We start from the raw sequence: 16,031 nt of genomic DNA on the forward strand, positions 1-16,031 counted from the left end.
CCCAATCTGTCTGTTCTCTAGGACCTGTGAAATGTGAAAGCAGGCACTGGCTTTCTGCTCAGGTGAAATACTTTCAATGGCAAAAACAGATGCTCACTTGCGGGCTGCCTGGTGATTTTCATGAAACCTTAGGTCCAGGTTTCTAGGTCTGGATCTCGGCTCTATGCAGCACAGGGAGGTGGGAGTGGTGGAGATGCTCTCCTCTCCCAAAGGATACAGATGCCTCAACACCTGCCTGCGTCCCAGTACTGCTGTGCTACCTGCACTGGCACAGTTATTCCGGGATGAAGAAAAACTCAGAGAAACACCTGATGTGGGAATCCTAAGGCACACCTTGCACTTGAACATGAGGATGAAGGAAGGTGCTCACACAAGTATGTTCCTAGCATAGGTAGGAAATGAAGAACTCTGTTTGATCTGGTGTCACATCTTCAGTCTCTAGTCACCTGACCCCATTGTACTGCAGAGCCCTCTGATGGCTCCCTCTCCATTCGGGCAGGTGGCCTGCCTGTCACCTGCACGTCCGCTACCATCAATCACAATTCAGGTGGCAAAGCATTCAAGGTATAAAGCAACACAACACAAAACAAGACAAGACAAAAACCTCTGGCTTTATCCCTTTGGGTTTGATATTTGCCAGAATAGCTATAAAGACATAGAAAATGAAAATGTGAAAATCCTACCTGAAGCCTAGGAGGGGTGTTAGCCTACCAGGGTTACCATTTTCCACTAACAGAGATGCCTGGAAAATATTATCCCATCACCTGCCTCACACCATATAGGAGAATTTGTGACTGTGACACATAGAGTAAGTTTTTGTTTCAAAGTGTGAAATTAGGTTACTTTGCACGCATAGCCTCTAAATAATGTAAATGCCTGGCTTTTCTAGTAAGAAGAAAATAAAACAACCCCAAATATTCATCTGTTATTTTTAGCAATGATTAATGAATACTTTAGATCAATCTCTCATCAGTGTCTTCCTATAGGCATCCTACCTCCTACTCCAACATATTTCTGTACCGTGCCTTGAAAGAGCTGTACTGCTCCTACATACATGCCTGTTACAGAGGGAACTAAACCCAGTACACAGAGCTATGCATTCAGACGGCAGAGCTGAGCTAGATACAAAGGCTGAGAGATGTGGCCTTGGTCCCCGAGAGTAACAAGGAGGCAACAGCACAGGCACAGAGATACTCAGACAACAGATAGAAATGGGCAAGGAAAGCAGGCCTGGATTTGACCAGGGTGGCATGAAGCTCCAGGGAGGTACAGCAGAGTGTCACAGTGAGGTGGCGAGAAGCCAACAAGTTGGGCAGGAGCTGCCACTGCTTCGGGTAGAGGTGCAGATGAGCAAGCAGAGCAGCACCACTCATGCACAGTGCGCTCAGGCCCAGCTAGGAGCAGCCCCTGGAGAGGAGGGCGCGATGCCGCCCAGGCGTGCACTACAGGTTGGAAGCTGAGAACCGCTGCAGGCGCCTCAGGACTGAGTCCGATTACCTCACTGCATCCAACAGGTGAAGCCATCTAAAATTTCATCTGCTTTTACAATTGTGTGTTTTGTTTTTTTTAATTAAAGAGAACTAAGAGGCCTTTCATTGGAGGCATAATGTACTCACAGTAGTTTCCAAATAAATGGTGTCACTCTTCAGGTAAATCACTCCAAGGCTTGGGCCTAGTGCAGATGTTCATTGGGGCAGGGGGCAGAGCGCGGCTGCATCTAGATCAGAGGAGAGACAAACAAAAATCAGGCTGCTAAGTGAACAGGTCATGGCGATCATTTGTTCGGATAAACACAGAACAGCAGGACTTGGTTGAGAGGCTGGTGAGCACCTTGGCACCAGAGGAGGCAAGTCAGGGAAGGGGCTGGAAGAGGATGTCCTCCAGGTTCCCTTTTTAGTGTTCCTACCTGCGGGCCTGTCTGGTCCGACAGTATTGGCAGCCCTGGCAGCGCAGGTGGAATTGATTTTATGGCTCTGAGTTGGAAGCTGTGGTGGAGGGTAAGGTTTGGGGAAGAGGAGGGAGTGTCAGACAACTTTGCCGTAGCCTACTCTTCTCTAGTGTTCCTGATTCCACTGCAGTCTCTCTCTCTCTCTCTTTAGTGCTCAATTCTTACCTATTTTCTTTTTTTTAAATGTTTTTATTGATTTTTAGAGAGAGAGGGAGAGAGAGAAAGATCAATGATAAGAGAGTAACATCTATTGGCTGCCTCCTGCACAGCCCCCACTAGGGATCAAGCCCACAATCCAGGCATGTGCCCTGACTGGAACGGAACTGGTGACTTCTTGGTGCATGGGTTGATGCTCAACCATTGAGCAACACCGGCCAGGCAGCTCTTACCTATTTTCAAGACACCCACTGACCTGGCCAAATTTCTGAGCTCTTACCTTCTCTGTACCCTTCACTGAAAAGGCTCCATGTCCTCTAATCTGTGGAGTTCAGCCTCAGGAGCTACTGAATGAACTACCACCTGTCTCAGAGTCACAACTCAGAGGCCTTTTCCCAGGTTTTGCATCTTTGGCCACATTGGGCTGAAATGATTCTTGAAGCTCTCCTCCCTTCTCATAGGGACCCTGCGTTACTCTGACTTCCCTCCTACCTTCAGTTCTCTTTTCTGCCTCCCTCACTGGCTGGTCTTCTTTCTCCTGTTCCTAAGTTTAGATATTCCTCAAGATTCTCTCCTCAGGCTTTGTCTACACCCACCCTCCATGACCTCAACAATCCCTTCTCTACAGAGAACACCCACATTGCTATCTTTAGTGTTTGCTTTTGTCTGCAGAGCTCCAGATCAACATTCTAAATAATTGCTGGTAATGGGCTCATTCATTCATTCATTCATTCATTCAATATTTATATACACACCTGGAAAATATGAATACTCCATGAAATACTGCATGGGCATTTCAAATTCAGAAAGTTTTAAACAGAATTTATCGCTTCTCCCTCAAAATATGTTCCTTCTCCAGCCTCCTCCTCTCCTGCCATTGGTACCATCTTCCTCCAGTTACTTGGACATACAACTGAGGAGTCTTCTCTAACAACTCCTTTTCTTTTGCTTCCCAAATCTAATCGGCTGCCAAGTTCTGTGGTTTTTACTCAGGCTGTGCTTCCTTAATCAATACTTGCTTTCTATCTCAATACTGATTTATCCTTTTATCACCTGTTACCAGGATTGCTGGGGGAGCCTCCTAACGCCTTCACTTCCTCTAGAATCTAGATTCTCTTTACCACTAGCCCATTCTTCATAATCAATATTACATTCATTTTTCTAAAGTACCACTCTACACATACCACTTTTTTGCTCATTTGCTTACTTCTCAGTTTGGCATTCAAAGCCCTTATAACATAATCCCAATCTAATTTCCTAGTCTTAGCTCTACAGTCCATTCTCCACTGCTGCAAAGTCCCACCCCTTCCCACCATGCTCATGGTGATGCCTCCCTTTCCCAATGTCCACATAAACTAATAGCTTCAAGGGCCATCCAAATGCTACCTCAGTTATGAAGCATTTCCCAAAGGAAAGTGAATCCCGAAGCACTTTTGCACTTGGTGCTTGAATCCTGAAGCACTTTTGCACTAAGCTCTTTGCACATTCTATGGACTCTAATAATTATTTGTGTACTATCTCTCCCTCCTCTCTAAAGGCCTTGAAAGCGGAGACAGTTTTTACTTTGTATGCCCTGTAGTGCTCAATGCCCAGCATACAGGTTTGCGCTCAGCTGATGTCTGCTGAACTGCATTTAAAAGGAAAAAAAGACTCTTGCTCAGAGTCAATGGAAGCTGAGACTGAATTGGAAAGCTCATCTATTCCAACCCCTCATTTTTTCAGATGAGGAGATTAAAGGCACTGACTTGCTCAACACCACATCCTTGTTGCTGGCTGGGCAATGATAACTTATACAAAAGCTCACAAATCTCTGACGATCTCTCAGTGCTTGCTCAGCACCAATAGGCCCAACAGACCATCAGCATTGACCAGACAAGACAGACTCAGGGGTAGGGAGTGCATTACCTGTAAAGATATGCTAGGGTCCAAAAAAATAAAGAATTTTGCTTCACTTATTCACCTCAATAAACTGAACTCATAAATATCTTTTTATAGTTAAATAATGTTTTAAAATTGAGGTGATTTAAAGTAGAAAGAAGCAAACCTTGCTAACATTACCAGCAGAAACAATCACTACAATATTGCAGATACCACTGGGGCGATAAACTCAAGGTGAAAACCAGAATGAAGGAATTTCTCACGCTTTGCAAACGCAATGGGTTCAGCTGAAGTTCTTGGTGAGAACATGCTGCAGCAATTCTATGCTTCAATTTATGACCTTATGGAAACACAGGTTATTGGCAATTTTGCTATTATGCCACCTCAACACTTTTTTCAATCTAGCTTTGCCCAGTATTTACAACTTTAAAGTTTTACTTACTTTTCCCCCATTAGATCATGAATTTACTTCTAGAAATACGTTGACGACTCCTCCCGTGTCTAATTTCCTTCCCTTGTTCTCCTCTTGTGGTAGAAGAAACATTAATCATTTAATCTCATCTCTATCCTCAAACAGAGTCGTTTTCTCTCACCGGAGATGAGAAAGCTGAACCTAACACACTGTGGGGATAGCAGTGTTTTCCCAGGTTAGGAAATCTCAGTAGTTTTTCCAGGAGATCTCAGTAGTTTTTCCTTGACCACAAAAACTCAGCCTTTAAATGGCAGCCTACAGAGCTACAGGACTTCCTCTGACTCCCAGGTGAGTACTTTGCTCACCGCTACTCACCAGAGGACAACTTGGCACTATTAATCACACTCTTTGCAGCCAGTACGGTAGATCCATGCTATGCACCGAAATGTCCATTAACTCTCCACACCCCAGGAGCCACATAAACAGTAAATGGGGCTCAAGAGCTCTTCATAGAGCTCTTCTTACTAAACCATCACATGGCTGGACAGGCCATCAACACTTCACCAGACAAGCCTTGTCTTTTCTCCCCTGGCAACTACATTAAAACGATAAGGGAAATCACTGATCGATATGTCTAGGACATTGCAGTGAAACATTGCCTGGAAGCCTACAAATCCATTGTGTGATTAGATGAGTGTACATTTTAAATATGCCTAGCATTTGATTTGAATTGTGCATTTTATAATTAAACGGAGACATAATCTCCCCGTTCCCTAATCCAACTCCTTTTTCTCAATCCTACATCCTGCTTTCATTTTTTTTTTGGCAAATTGTCACCTCTCCCCTTCTTCTTTTTTCCCCTCATGCCTTAGCACACACCTGAGGGTCTATTAATCAGAATTACCACCTGCTGTGTCATGTTCTATTGCTTAAAGGGTGGTTGTCCTCTAAAAAAGACCCAGTGAAAATGATTTCATGAAGTTTAATATTTATTCTTTTTCAATGATTTCCATAACCAATGTAGTCACATTTTTTAAAGCAAAAGATAATTTTGAGAGGCTGCTGGGCCAATTTTGAGAGGCTGCTAGGGCCGCACATACCTCCCATAGCGGAAATACAGCTGTGCTCCTTGCCTCTTACATCATCCCTGTAATAGTCTGCTCTGGCAACCCAGCTGGCACAGCTCTTGCTGGTGTCAGAGGCAGGAGACTGGAGTCCTTTCCATTCCTGCCTGTGTTTCTGACATCTCTGCAGCTCTGTCTTGGAAGCCCTTGGGGAACAGAGCTGTTATGTAACACACAGCCATATATTACTGTGAGGCACTTCCTGCAGAGGTCTTATTCCCATTCTTTAGAAACCATACCAAGTCATTCTAAAGTGACAGCTGGGGCCTTCATGACTAAAGCTTACAAAAATGATAATAGTAACAATAATAGCTGCCATTTATTACACCTCTAAATGTTGTCAGGGACCATGCCAGGCATTTTGATATGTAAATACATTCTCATTTGACCCTCACAGCAATGTCATCCTGTAGGTGTTGCCATAACTATTTTGCAGATGAGGAAAAGTGAGGCTCAGAGAGCTCAAATAACCATTCCAAGATTAGGAAGCGGTGTATAGTCAAACCAAGACCTCTCTGACGCCAAATCTGTGCTTTTTTTCACTATACAGTCACTGTTCCAACCCAGCAGGGACACATTCTAGTTCCCACTGTGATCTCAGTGCAAGAAAGATGCTTATGCTGTTTCCATGATGACTCAGAGCCACTGAAAGAACTGAGAGCACAGACCTCCGGTGAAGGAACTCTTTCAGATACTGTCAATACATATGGCTTCTTCCTAGCTCCTCCTTATCAGAAGATGAAAAGTCTTCTCATCTACCTTACAGCGGTCTTCTCAAACTGGAATGGTGGAGGAGAGTTCTGCATTTCTAAGGAGCTCTGTAATTCTGCATTTCTAAGGAGCTCCCAGGTGAGGCTGCTGACACTGGTCCGGGCACCACAGGTCTGGCATCTGGCACTCGCCTTCCCACCTAGGGCTGTGTTTAAGGAGCAGGTCCAACTGAACAACTTGACTAACAGCTCACAAGGCTCGACTGCCTTCTGATTCTGGGCCAGTGTGTCAGGTCATCAGGCATTGACAGAATTTGAGGAGTTTCCGGCATAAAGCACATTATGAAAATAATCATTTCTAGGTCCCCTAGGGCTTTCCTCCCCACACTGGAAATTAAAATGATAATGTCTCTAACATGTAAAGTTCCTATTTTTTACATTATTATTATTTTTAACAATAATTATCTGGTAATAATTCAAATAACACCTTTCCTCTGAGAAATTCAATGAGCTTTACTAACCTTAATTGTCTAACTGCAATTCCCAGGTGTAGATAAAGCTGACTCAAAGATCATAGTAAATTTAAAATTGTGCCACTTCCCTCCTCTCTTCGTCCCAAATGTAGTGATGAATTAGTGATGAGGGGTTACTAATTGGCAAAGACCCACTATATTATAATTTTATGCACAGGGAACTTCATAAAGTAAGGGTAAATCCAAGAAATAATCAGCAGAGAGGTGTGTTGTGGGGGACCAGAATGATGGTCAGAGAAAAAAGGAAGGAGAGTTAAAAGAAGTAGGAATAGAGAAAAGAAAGTAAAATCCTAGAACTAGCTGGATGACCTTGGATAAGTCATTTCACCTCTAGGTGGCTCAGCTTTTCTGTAACAAAGGAGGTGGATTTTATGATTTTGAAGGTCCCTTAAAACTCTAATAGTCCTGTGAGCAGAAAGATGTGGGAATTAAATAGCTCATCAACCTGTTAAACCATTAAACCTGTTAAAGAAATCTATTTGACTTTTAACTTTTTAACTAATTACCTAAAAGGAATTCCCAAGTCTATATCACAAATCCCACCTCTCTGGAAACTGGTGAGAAAACCATTTAATGAATCAAGGCACCACAGGCATCATGGCCAGACAAACCACTCTGGAGCCCAGCCTCAGCTTTCAGAGGCTCTAATAAATGTTTTACTTCAAGGAACTGCAGCTCCTTAATTAACCACTAGTTAATACCCATGTCCAGAAGAAATACCTCGGATGGCTTGGAGACCCCTGGGAAGGCCCTGCCAATAGAAGGGCCCACTGTTTGTCACATTAAATCTATGTTAATTTTCTCCATAGAGACCTCTTGATTCCTCTTTGACAATTCACAAACTCTGTTAAGATTTGCACATCCTAGGAGCCTTCTCGCTGTCAGGTACTGTTGATTCTTGTTTTTAAAATAAGAGGTCTTTGGGATCAGGTGAGCTAGATGCACATATCTCAATATATACACATATATGCATATATGCATAGATATATACATATGATATTGATTTGTCTGGTTTCATGAATACCTGATGATGGAAACACCTTCTCTAAGTCATTTGACAGTGGAATCTCCCTGCTTAGGAAAGCCAGCCACAGGTCCTGGTTATTACATCATTATAACTCTGTGATGAGGATTCCAACATGAGCACCATTTATGGTGCAGCATGTTACTGGTGTTATGCCTTGCCCCTTGCACTGAGTATGTTTTCTGGACTAATTATTGCAGTTTGTGCCTAAATAGAAAAACAGGTACCAAGAACACTGAAATGGCATTACACTGGAGAACACAATATCATTGTCTCCAAAGTGAAGGTCATGTCTCCTTTCCTGCTTCATCACACTGTGTGGCAGGACCTGTGCTGGGCACTTTTCACACATTGTTTAACGTTATTCTTATAATCACCCTTTGGGGGTGGGAATTATATTCTAATTTTATAGATGAGGAAACTGATGCTTAAGACAGGTGAGGTTATTTGTCATAGATCATGAAGTCAGAGCATAGCAAAGCAGGGTTTAAAGCCAGGTTATAATCATATGCTCTACATCTTAACTATACCTAGCCTGTGATCTTTAGCCATCCCTTCGGTTCCATCAGTTTTATCTTCTTCTCTGTTCTTGATGACATATCCACTCATAACAGTGAGAGATTAATCGTCACAATGCAGTGTTTGGCTTTGCCTTCAACTCCTGCCCTTCTAAATCATTCCAGGTGGTTTATCTCAAAGTGAGTTTTACAGAATACTAGAACTTCACGATGCATCTCAAAAAAAGTTCTTTGGTCTAAGAAATGTAGGAAACACTGCATATTATATGTCCTTCTTGCAAACTCATAATGCACATAAAAATATTAAAGGTGCTGAAGACCTCAGCATTGTTCACACTTATTGGACTACAGATCTCTCCCCTCAATCCCCACCCTTTTTAATGGAACACTTATTAACCCTAGGCTATATTTGGAGAAAATATGCTTTAATGGATTTCCCCTGGTTCCAAATTATTTTTTTTTAATGTTTCTATCCCTCTCCCTTCCTCTCTCTCTAAAAATCAATAAAAGTATTTTTTAAATTTTTCTTTATTGATTAAGGTATTACATATGTGTCCTTATTCCCCCATTGCCCCCCACGCTCCCACTCATGCCCTCACCCCCCTGTGTCCATTGGTTAGACTTATATGCATGCATACAAGTCCTTTTAAAATTTTTTTATTGATTTTAGAGAGGAAGTGGGGGAGAGAAAGATAGAAACATCAAGGATGAGAGAATCATTGATCAGCTGCCTCTTGCATGCCCCCCACTGGGGATTGAGCTCACAATCTGGGTATGTTCCTGACTGGGCATCTAACTGTGACCTCCTAGTTCATAGGTTGATGTTCAACCACTGAGCACACCGGCAGGGCATGGTTCCAAATTCTTTAGCCTCGGTATGTAAGCTCACTGAATCTATGTCAAATAAGCCCTCTCAGGTTTCCTTTCCATCAATACTCCATTTGGTCTAAACCAGTTAACTTATAGAGCACATTTGTATCTCTGAGCCCCTGAACATTTTGGCTGCTTGGAATGTCTCTATAACTTTTTTCTCAGCTAGGCCTCTCCCCTCCTTCAAGACCCATATTAGATCATGTATCCCTTCTGAAACCTTTTCTCTGAAAATTGCTTTGGTCCATATAGACTGCTGCCACCCATTCAGCACTTAGACAAATGGCTATAGTTTAACACCTGTTTTCTATATTATAGGTGAGACTGTACTTCTCTAGGGTATGGAACTTGTTTTATAAATTTCAGAAACTCCAGCACCTAGCATACCCTTTGTGCGTAGTATGGGGCTATCACCATGTTAATGATTGCCATAGACAGAAATGGACGACATTGGGGTTTGGCAGATGGAAACTTGCATTCTGTAACTATTGGGACACTTTAGGATGTTGTAGACCCAGATGGAATGTACCACCATCTTGTTGGGAAGAAACACCGCCCACCATCACCGTCATCACTTCTGCAAATGATAACGTGTGTCCTTTGGGCTACATCTAGAAGAGCAAAGGTGGCTCTATCCTCAGATAAAAATAAGAATTTGCATTAGTTGACACCAATTAGGGAGAAGTGTAGGATGATCTGGGAACATCAAAGAACTCATGAAAGGAACCACTGCAATAAATGCCTGTCTAATAATGATAAGATCACCACTCATGATCACTGAATCAGGTAACCTGATGAAAAAGAAAAGGCTGTTTTCCTATGCGAGGAAGTTGGGGGAAGTCTTGTGTGAGGATCCACTGCCTATCCCTGTGCCTGGTACACAGAGGACTCGGCAACAAGGTACAGAATGTGCTCCTACCGTCCAACCTCTGTCTCTGGATCTGTGTGGGGAAGTCAAGGCAACTTGGCTGCCACTAGTACAATCTGTAAGCCCCAAGCTGTGAATTTCCATCTTCCCATAAAGCTCTTTTATGGCCACATCACATGACACAGAGTAGGTGTGCAGTCACAGGTGAGTGTGCAACATGCAGATATTAAGGGGTTTTGAGTTTTTCAGAACAGATGTTATCTGAAGTTGGGACTTAATGGGTTTCCTGAAAGTGAATTTGTAGTGAAGTTAGGATTAGAAATTTGGTATCTTGATGCCTAGTCAGGGAGTTTTATTCTGAGAGAACAGAGTATAGCTTTCTTCCTTAAAACTGCAGCAACAAATGATTTTCATGTGCTAGCAGAAAAGAAGATGCATTTCATGAAAGTACAGTCTGTGAAGTATTTTGCTACCTTCCTGTACACAAAGTGGTTCCCAAACAAAAGATTTAATTAAGAACTATTTATAAATGAGAATGTTTATTTATCTTTACTTTCAAATAGGTGTAGACTATATTTTGTAATGTGTGAAAATAGTAGGGTAATGGTACAAATTCTATAATAGAAAATTCTGTGTTGGTCCTTATTTAAAATTCCTAACAACACAGTAGAGAATTTATTAGTAACCAATAAATAAGTGCTTTTAGAACTGGAATTTTTATTGTGGGGGACTATTCGGTGGGTCAGGCTAAGTGGCTCAGATATTTTTCTGTCTTGCCTCTGTTTAGAGTTGCCTGTTTGGACAGTTTACATATTTACATGGAAATGAAGGGTGGCCTGCTTTTGGGATGTGTTATGGGCCACTGGGTCAGGCTACTGTTATCTGAGAGCCATGGACAGTTTCTGTAGTCAAGTAGCGTGGTTTCTTCTTTTTGTAGTAAAAATAGATATTTACTTTTTTTATGTTCTGGGTGAAGTCTGAGATCTCTCCACCTCTCTCCTGGGTGTCACCCACAGTGGAGATGGGGTACTATAGGCAATGTTTTTCACTGATCTAGATACATTAAAGGTTGTGTGGTTCTTTCACAAACACTCTTTAGAAATGAGCTCTCCCCATCACAAGTTACATAGATGAGAAGATTGAGGAGGTGGGGGAGGTTTCAGTTGCCCAGCTAATGAGCAGAGGTGCTTAGTCGAAAACCAAAGTTTTCAGTAGGGACTCCTGTCTTTTCCCCACCCCCTCCCCCCCAATGCCACAGTTGCCAACAAGTGTTGTAGCACCTCTGAGGAGCAGGGCACTAGATGGAGAATCACACTTTGGCCTTGTCTTCCTGGACCTGATAAAAACTAGCCGTGTGACTCTGTCAAGTCACTAACTTTTCCGAACCCTATAAAACCATGAGCAAGGAGCCAATGAATGACATGATTTCCTTCACACTGCGTAACCTCTCACCTGTAATACAGTAGTGGTTAATGGTGTGTGCTTGGTCTATCTCATAAAATTGCAAGGCTAAATAAGCTGATGCGTGTGAAAATGCTTTGCACTCTTTGAGGTGCTGAATGGGTGCAGCCTCGGGAGTGCTTCTGGAGGAAGGAGGAAAGAGTTACCTGTGTTGGGGGCTGACAGCCAGGCCACTTCCACTCGGGTTCGGAGAGAAGCTGTACTAAGGCACTGGCACCAGCTCAAACCCCACTCCTGCCCTCTCTCTCCTAGCAATGCTGCAGAGCACCACATGAGCAAAGTTAGCTCAGCAGCTGAGCCAAACACTCAGGTTTCAGCCTTTCTGAGCAGAAGCTACAGCGCATTCTGAGCCCCAGTGCAGTGACCACTACTGCTCCCCCAGGTGAGTCGGACACACTGGGAGACCAGGGGCAGGTCAGACACCACTGATCCTGGGCCCGGTTTCTCGTGCACACAGCTCCGGCCCACACTGTTTAACCTGGCAGCCCCAGGAGACAGAAAAGATCCAGCATGAGCAGAGCCTCCTCTCCTGCTCCCCAAGTGCTCTGACGGAGAGGCAGAGGGCATCAGCAGAGTGGCTGTACCGTGCCTGCATTGATTTCTCCAGCCTTTGTCTGCGTCTGCTTTCTGTCTCGTTTGGAGGTGGTTACTGTTACTACAAGCAGCATGAATCATGTCTCTGTTAAAAAACAGAGCTTCAATTGTCTTACATAACCCCTGGTAACTGAACGTCTAATAATAGCAAGCCATTTACAGGTAGGGAGTCTGTCTTCCTCCCAGACACACACACACACACACACACACACACACACACACACACACACTCACAGACATCGGCACAGATACACACTACTCCCAATGCTTCACAGTAAAGCGAGACAGACAGGGAGGAGGCAGAGGGAGAAAGGGGCCAGAACAATTGATTTTATTTGGATTTTAAAATATATTGAATAATGATGTATCACAGGGCCTGATGACCGATATTTTTAACTGAGCTAGTTTAATAAACTGTAGAAAATAAGCATTCTTCTTCAAAGTATTTGAACAGCAAGGAACCCCAAACATAACCAGACAAACATGTTCTCTAACACACTACTACTATATAAAAACCCCAAAGATGGGAAGGGAAGTGTAGGGGGGTGGAGGTGGGGCAGCAGTTTCCTTAGATTGGCTACTAGTTTGCACCAATTCGGCTTAATTTTCAAAGGACTTTTTCCTCCTCTCCTTTTTTTTTTTTTTGACCAGAGATAGCTATTCCAATGGTTCTTGGCTACAGTCATTGCACAAAATTCCAGAGAGTGAAAAGCAACAGAGAAGGTGGCTTCAATGACCCCACTCTGCAGGCTACCCAGTGTTGGACACTGTTACCGGAGCCGCTTTCTTTGGCAGAGAGAACCCTGAGTCTGAAGACTTGTATTTCTCTCATGAGCATAATCTCTGCCTTGTAAGACATGATGAGGTCTTTTCATGATCCCCACTCAGCCACCCGTTAAGGTGATTACCAAAAACCCCCACATAACAATAGGCCACGCTGAAAGAAGGACTATTAGAAAATTATGAAGTTTTTCTGTAAATCACTAATTTGGTAAAAACAAAACAAAACAAAAAAACAACACAGGCTCTAGATAGCAAATTAAAACGTGCAGGAGGCAAAAAAAGATCATAAATTTGTAACATCCCTCATAAAAGATCATAACTTTGTAACATCCCTGTCTTCATTTCCTCACTGCCTCCTCATAGCCATCCTAAGAAATATCCCTGCAGATATATTTTTGACTGTGTATTCCCAAGAGCGCAGGAGCTCTGGACACCATGTAAATTGGACAGGGGAGGAGTTTATGGAAATTACAGGTGGAGACTACACCATGCCACTCATTTGGGCTGGGACCACAGAAGGAAAATTTGCCTCCCTGTTTTGACTGTTCAACAGCATGAAACAGTGAACGAGGCTACTTCAGCAAAGAATGTCCTAGGGCACACCCACTTTGAAGACCAGCACCTGGGCTATTCTGCATGCTCTTCAGATGTTTAGAAATAGAAAAAGCCATATGGATATAGTTATATGTCAAGATGGATGTGTGTTCCCTCAAAATAGGATTTAACGCTGCCTATTTCTTTTTGGAATATTCTCCAAATCAATAATCAAAAGAATTTTGAGTAGAAGCAGAAAAGAAGAGAAAGAAAAAGCATAAAAAAAGAGAGGAAGAGGAAGGGCGATTACTCAGGTCCCATTATCCCCCCCTGAAAACCTGGCTGGAGTCGGTAACAAACCCTCTACACTTCTCTCTGCTGGTCTTTGCTCCATGCCATACGGATGTGGTTTCTGGAGGAAAGGAGTTCTAGGTTTTTCTCACAAATATCCAAATGCAGAACAGTAGGGATCTTGACCAGTAAATCATCCCACATAACAGCAGAACCACAGTGGTGGGATGTGGCCGACAGGGCTAGACTCTGCCGCTTATTTCGTCCGCTGTGTGAGTAAAATTTTTCTTAGAGTTGGAATGCTGGTGGACTAAAGGTTTTGATAAAAACAGCCATGAGATGACACAGCTTTCTTCACAAAAGGCTTTTCCCTCTAACTACTGTGAATATATTGCCGAATGGTTCCTGCTTCTGCAAGAGTGGGAAACTTGCCTCTTCTCCTCTTGGCCTCAAAATCCAGGCCAATCTATGCATCAGAGGCAATTATCTGGACCTGAAATTTCGGGGCACTGTGTCAGCCTGTTCCTTCACAGTGTGTGTACGGCACCTGAGCAAGGACTTAGTGGGCCAGACACATTTAAAAGGTAAAAGTGGATTATTATATTATCTTGCATTGCAACAATAAGTATTTCTGGGTTTTTGCCAACAAATCGATCATAATAACCACGTGTGGTGCAACCAAACGCATGAGATTGTATCAGAAGCTTGGCGTTAACTCTCAAATGAAACAGACTTCTTAGCAAAAGAGGAGAGGTGGCTGCTTTCCCTCTTCTTTCAGTAAGCAATTATTGAATGCCTATTGTCAGGACGGACTCTTCATTCACAGAAGGGAGCTGGACTATGCCAAACTCTCACCATGTTTTTCCCTTCCATCACAAAACAAAATGTCAATAAAACACCAAGCACAGCTTCTTTTGAACTGGACAGGTAATCAGTAGGATAGAAGGAACTGGTGATAGTGATGACAGTGGGAATGACTTCCTTCGTCAAGAAGGCACAGCAGCTTAAGAAGGTTTCAGGGACAGTTCAGAGTGGGTAAGTGAGCAGATCTGGTCTGATCTATTTATGCATTCCAAGAAACGTCTGGAAATCCAGAAGCCTTGAAAACCCTGATAATATGATCACGCCATTTTTTATAGTAATGGTAGGATTTTTATGAAGAAGAGTTCTCTATAATGATTACAGAGAAACTGAAGAAATGATGGCGAGGTTTGGGTGGAAGGCATTAGAAGATCTGTGTCCCTGGCCATGTCTGCCACCTATTGCACAATATGACAAGTCATCAAACTTCTCCCAAGTCTCACCCTTCTCATGTAAAATGTGAGTGCTGGATCAGACAGTCTTTAAGAGTACTTTTGGTCATAACATTTGATGATGACAAAGACAAGATGACAGAATAACCCACCCCCCTTCTTCTCATTTTGGTAAATACCTTGCTTTCTCCTGATCTGCCTAGGTGGTTTGTATCGGGTGTGAGGTTTCTGGCTTCCAGAAGTCACACAGTAAATATGCAAGTCACTTTTCCTTGTATACATGGGAAAATAATAGCAGAATAATTCTCCCTTTCTTTTTACAATTTTTTAAAAATTAAATTTACTGGGATGGCATTGGTTAATAAAATTATATAGGTTCCATATGTACAATTCTTCAATACATCATCTGTATATTGTATTGTGTGTTCACCACCCCAAGTTGTCTCAGTCACCACTTATGCCCCCTTCTCTCCCCCTTTCTTTCTATGTCAGTGTGTCTTCTGAAATCTGACTCACATGCCTAAGACAAAAACATGACCATTCTGGCGCTGACTAAGATTCTTCCTCATCCTTGTCACAGACCCTCATTCATGCTCATGCAAGCTTATCTGATTGAGTTATTTCTATATTTACACCCTGGCTATTTTTTCTCTTCCAACTTGTTTGTGAAATCTCTGGTAAGCATAATGCTGCAAAAGCAAAACAAACAAATAAAACAAAACAGCTCTGTTTGAATAATTTACTTCATTTAAGGCAGTATACGAAGACATTCTAACATTCATGGAAAAATAAAGCTTTTCAAATATTTCTGTAGCTTACAAAAGACTAAATAAAATGTTACAGCAATAATAGTTTAATATGTTGTTATTGTTTTCAATTTTAAAGAAAATGATACATATTGGATTTATAGTCTGGTATGGATATTTCTCTCAACGTTTCTCAGACCATTGCATCCTTGAAGCCAAGAAGGCTCAGAGCTTGCTGAGCCGGCTCTACATGGACACAGGTGCCACACAGAAAACCCAGTACCCTGAGCGTATATCATATCCTGACTAGGCACTCCAGTTACTCAGG

General features: G+C 42.6%; 1 protein-coding gene across 14 annotated transcripts in view; it reads right to left on the reverse strand.

Annotated features, from left to right (window-relative positions):
- Window positions 1-16,031, reverse strand: part of ZBTB20 (zinc finger and BTB domain containing 20) — an 892,970-nt gene that overhangs the window by 80,191 nt on the left and 796,748 nt on the right. For all 14 annotated transcript variants that reach the window (XM_036352745.1, XM_036352742.1, XM_036352755.1 and 11 more), the window contains one exon: window positions 1,617-1,717. The gene's annotated coding sequence lies outside the window, so the exon portion shown is untranslated. The remainder of the gene's footprint in view (window positions 1-1,616; window positions 1,718-16,031) is intronic.

This window comes from Myotis myotis, unplaced genomic scaffold (genome assembly GCF_014108235.1).
Source record: "Myotis myotis isolate mMyoMyo1 unplaced genomic scaffold, mMyoMyo1.p scaffold_m19_p_2, whole genome shotgun sequence".
Taxonomy (NCBI): Eukaryota; Metazoa; Chordata; class Mammalia; order Chiroptera; family Vespertilionidae; genus Myotis; species Myotis myotis.